We start from the raw sequence: 5,753 nt of genomic DNA on the forward strand, positions 1-5,753 counted from the left end.
CACCAGTAAATACTTATTGCCACGAGGGGTGGTAGGAAATGGACCAAGGATAACAAGAGCGACCAGCTCATTTATGCGGGAAACCTGAATGGATTGCAATGGTGGACAGCAGAGTTTGGACGGGGGTTTCCGCCGTGCACACTGCACACACCCCTTGAATACAATAGCGACATCTTCCACCATGCCAGGCGAGAAAAAGTCGAGCTTAAGTGTGGCTAGCATCTTATGCACCCCAAGGTGCAACAGTCGCTCATGCACAGCCCAGATGACTTTACTCCGTAGGGCAGTAGGCACGACAATGTTGTAACGTGTCAACCCTCCATTCCAATGCATGAGCAATCTGCCTCTGAGGATGACAGAGGCTACACCCCATCGATTCCAACCCCCGTCCACCTCCTTGACACGGCGTTGTAACTTGAACAGGGAAGCGTCTTCCACCTGAAGGGGTCCGAAGTCTGCATGGTTCATGCCAATAACGGCGTCATGCGCCACAGGACCGTCGGCTTTCCTCAGAGATGTCAACCTCAGCCAATGCCGGAAGGGGATGAGGCGAGTCCTCAGCAGGTGCCTTACAGCGCCCCAGCCCGAGAAACACGTTCACCCGTCGCTCGTTGGTAATCGCGACAGGGCATCCGCGTTCGTGTGTTGGGTACCTTTACAAAAGGAAACAGTAAAGGAATAGTCCTGGAGGACTTCCAACCAACATGAAAATTGGTCAGATGGTTGCTCAATATGCAGCGCGTACTGTAGCGCTGCATGGTCAGAGAGCATCTCAAAGCGTCTGCCATAAAGATAGGCGCGATACTGTTGCATAAAAAAAACAGTTGCCAAAAGTTCCGCCGGAGACATCACTCTGTTGCCATATACTACAACACTTTCCATGCCATAACGACTTGAGACAGAACAGCGCCAATTCCGGAATTGCTAGCATACGTATCAAGGATGAACCGCAAGGAAAAGTCGGGGTAGTGGAGGGGAGAGGCGTTCACCAAGCCATCCCAGAGCACAACAAATGTGCCCTCCTCCTACTCCCCCCAATGGAACTTCTGACCTTTTGCCGTCAGGGCGTGGAGAGGTTTGGCGATCGTGGCAAACCCGGTGACGAAACGGCGGTAATAGGATGCAAGTCCATTGAAACTCTGCACCTCCTTCCCCACCGACGTGGGGGTCAGCCAAGTACGGACACATGTGGTTTTGTTCAGGTCCATCGCTATCCCTGATTTACTGACTATGTGGCCAAGATACCAAACCCAGTTTTAGAGCAGGTTGAAACTTCTGCAGTTTAAATTTGAGATTCGCCGCAGGCATTTTAAGAAAGACAGCACGTAACCATTCCAGATGTTTTTTAAACGTACGGCTAAAAATGATAACATCGTCCAGATATATTAGGCATGAGTCCCACTGAAGGCCTGCCAGAACTAGTTCCGTCAATCGCTGGAACGTAGCCGAGTGGAGTGAAGACCCATCGGAAGCTGATTTAATTCAAATAAGCCTTCTGATGTGCAAAAAGCTGTCTTAGGTTTAGAGGATTCATTCAAGGGCAACTGCGAAAATCAAGATAGGTCAATAGTCGAAAAATAATATGCCCCTGCGAGAGCGTCCAGGGAATCGTCCATCCGAGGAAGAGGGTACGGGTCAGCTACAGAGATCTTATTAAGCTTACGGAAGTCAACACAGAAGTGCAAACTACCATCCTGCTTTTTAACAAGAGCAATCGGGGCTCCCCACGGGCTGGTGGACGGTGAGATAATATTGGCGGCCAACGTTTCATCAACTGCCAACTGTACGTGTTCTTTTTCCTTAGGGCTCAGCCGGGAGGGGTTCTGCTGGATGGGAGCGGCGTCGCCCATATCGATGTGGTGACTCTGGGACTCATACAATTCCGAATTTTCAGAACAAAGCGTATCCATCCATTTTTCATAAGAAACCTGTTGCGGCTTCGTATTCAACGTGACCCCCACACCGCCAACGATGTTTCCCTCGTGAAGCATGGACGACACGTGAGCTAGCACGGTGCCCTCCTGAATGACAAACATGTCCAACCCTGCATTCAGGACTTGAATGAGCGGTTCCTGGTAATTGGATATGATAGTTTGGGCCCCCACCAATGGCAAACCACGAATGTCTTTGTTTGAGGATCCTAGAAGAATTCCCCCCTCAGTCGCCTCCTGGTCTAGCGGCCTGCGCAATCGTAAAGGAACTAACATTTGTGTGCCGGGGGGAATCTTTACGGTCTTACTCGCAAGCGCTTGTACAGTAGTGTTGGCAAAGAACAATCGAGTGGGAGAAGGCAAAAGGCCATTCGATGACCCAATGGTAACTCAAGGGAACCTTGATCGATCAAAATTTTCAGGGGCATCTTCCTCAAGAAGTCAGTCCTGAGCAAGCAAGGAACAGCAAGCGACGTTGATAAAAGAACTGGCCCCGTCAATTTGATATCTCCAATACACACCACCGCTGTTATTTTCCCAGTGAGGCCCAATGAGCAGCCATTTGCATAAAAGCACGGAACTCTGACGGGACATAGGGTACGACATTTAGGGGGCAGAATGTTAAAAATCAACTTGGAAATGATAGTCGCGGATGCACCAGTATTGACGAACATTCTGATTTGAACCCCCTCTATCAATCCGATAATAGCGGATGAACCTGCGGTCACAGCAATCGCTCTATGGACCAACTCCGATCACCGACCTGGTCGGAGCGGCCAGTCAGCCTGAGCAAAATCTGAACCCTCATGCACCGACACACGACGGGAATGAAAACCGACCGAACGTGATGAGTGCGGTGGATTCAGGAGCCGAAGGCGACTTGCCTTCGGGTGCAGTGGAGTGGTGGACAGTCAGGTGGATGACTGTGGTGCCCGTTCTCAGGATGAGGAGAGGTATCTTGCCGTCAAAGTTGTTCATCCTGTCACACCATGCCCCCCCCCCCCCGCCAGCCTCCGCCTTGGGTTGAAGCACAGGCTTGGATGGGCTCTACATCTTTGGGTGTATCATGCATCTCACTAGGCACAGTATACACCGCCAACCCCTCATGTCGTTGCAAGAGCAGGTGCGCCTGGATGCATCTTGCAACTTTGAGAGAAGACAAGTCGTCTTTGTCGACGGATGGCAGGACGATGTGGAGGTTGTTGTATATGTGGGTTATGAAAATTTGATGAAAATAAAAATATTAAATGAAGTTAGAAATGTGCATAATTTATCTGCAATTATGTTAATTTGGGTAATCATGCATATAAATTATGCTAATGTTGTATTAATTTATGCGAGTGGGTGTGGTTATGTTAATGACAGCCTTTATGATAATCAGGCCCCGCCTCGTTGACGAGGGTTGGTTATCAATCGGGATAATATAATTAATCGTATGCAGTTATGCTAGTGTGATGCGAGTATGCCAGAGTCAACTCGGCTTCGTTGTTTAACTTCGTATTATCGATCAGTATAATACAATTATTCTTGCTTTAACATTTACTGAGTATGGATTAGAGTGTTTATGTAAGGTCACCAAGTTCATATCTCAACGCAGAACCAGTTTTTATGCATAGATTTCAGGAAAGAATCACACAATCACTTATGCGTTAATCAATTTTATTTTCTAACTAAACTTTAATTCTAACATAATATGCGAACTCTCGATCTTGGAATTTCAACACATTATCATCACAGTAACCATCACGACTGCGTTGTTTCACTTTGACAACAGCACCTGTGGTTAATTCCGCCGCATAACGCGAGCTCAGTTGGTGAGAGAGTCGTTAAACATCTAAACAAAACAAACCTTGATAACTCTATTATGAAAGATTATACTGGAATTTGCACACACAGTATGGCGTTCATTCAGAGATCCATAAGAAACCCTTATCACGTTGTTAGCACATTGGGTCATGGAACAGTTGAGTATTCTGTAGAGTACGCGAGTACGTGCGGCGATCATTAACGAAGGTGCTTAAAGATTATATGACGAAATTCATACGAAAAGGCGATCAAAACAGTTATTATTCCCAAAGGCACAAATATATCAATAGATCCATTGGCAAGATCAGATGATTACAGAAATGGCTTGGATTGAGGTTGTGTGATGGGGTGCATGCTGTCTCACGGGAGATTATTTAATTCGTGGACGGAATTGTTTAAGGAAACCGGTTTAATACGATTTCTCCCCGTGAGCGAAGCTCCGTGGCGAAGGTGTCAGGAATTAATTCGGATTGATGGATCTGTTGGTAATTTATGCGATTAGAAGTACAATCCAAAACAAATAGTTAAGATGGAAAAATTATTACTATACTTATAAACGACGGATGGTTATCACTCGGTCTGTCACGATACCTTCACGGCCACCGATGGTTCCCGTCTTGAGAATTAGGCCTTTGTCAATGACGCGTGTGTTTTTAGTGATATGGATGGTGTACAGTAGGCCAGTGTTTCGCCACGGAGCTTCGCTCACGGGGAGAAATCGTATTAAACCGGTTTCCTTAAACAATTCCGTCCACGAATTAATTAATCTCCCGTGCTGCTGCTGCTGTCGCGGTCTCCGCGTGGCGCCACGGCTCCCCCCCCCCTCCCGCTCCTGGCCCCTCGTCCCTCCTGGCCCCTCCCCCTCGTCCCTGCTGGCCCCTCCCCCTAGTCCCTCCTCCTCCCGCTCGCGACGTGGGGTGATCTCGCCCCCCCACCGCCCATTGCAAGAATGGCGGGAAGCGGTCGCGGGGCCGACCGTGCGCCGCCTCTCGCGTGATTGGCTCGCTTCGCGTCACGTGGGGCAGGCGGAAGAAGAGTATGGGGGAGGAGCTGCGCGGTTAGGGGCGGGGCCGTGGAGTCACGTGGTTGGCAATGATTGACAATAAGTGGGCAGGGATGACTGTTACGTCAAAGCGTACGTCACATCCGGTAATGAAGTTACATAAATAACGCCCCTTCGTGACTTGCCTCACACTTGCTTCTGTCCTGCGTGCCGTCAACACGAGCTGAGCATGGCGCTGCTGATCGTTGGCGTTCTGCTCTTGGCCCTGCTTGGGATGGGGATCTTCATTTATCTTCGTTTTACGCTTGCCATCTCAGACTTTCACCGCGAGACCACGACGCTGCAAAGGGAGATGATGGGCCAGCAGAATGTGGAGCTCTGTCAGAAGAACAAGACGCCCCATCTGAAGCTACAGCAGCAGCAGGAGGAGTTGATGGATAACCGAGAGACTCTCCAGAGAGAGAACAGGGGCCTGGTTCAACAGCTTAAAGAGCACCAGTTGGAGCTGGAGTCCACGAGAGTGCCTTGCTGCGAGCGTGCGTCTCTCCGTGCGGATTTTCTCCAAGACTGCAATGCAGCACAGCGGCAAATGTCGCTGCGCTGTAAAAAGGAAGGTCTCCGTAGGTCGCTGCGCATCCACCTGAGGGAGTTGAACTTCCTGAATCCACAGAGAGGGCAGGAGCAGTTTAGGCTGCGCGGGAAGCTGGCGCGTCACGAGGAAATGTGGCACGGCGAAGTGCAGATGCGCAAAGAGTGCCGGCATCTCAATAGACAGCTGAAAGAGCTGAAATGCGCCATTTCTCAAATTTACAAAGATGCCACCACCACCAACGCCACTGCCACCGCCGCTGCCACAGCTGCCACCACCGCCACCAAGCCCAAGAAATGAAGAGATGTATTAATTGGGTCCGAAAATGGCTGAAACGCAAGTCGACCATTTAAAAACATTGGGGCAATTTAGAAAATGACACCGCCCCAATTAAAACATTATTCACAAAGACAAACGTTCCCCG

Source organism: Petromyzon marinus, unplaced genomic scaffold, assembly GCF_048934315.1.
Source record: "Petromyzon marinus isolate PM22_M1 ecotype Great Lakes invasive population unplaced genomic scaffold, UKy_Petmar_22M1.pri1.0 PM_Scaffold_25, whole genome shotgun sequence".
Lineage (NCBI taxonomy): Eukaryota > Metazoa > Chordata > Hyperoartia > Petromyzontiformes > Petromyzontidae > Petromyzon > Petromyzon marinus.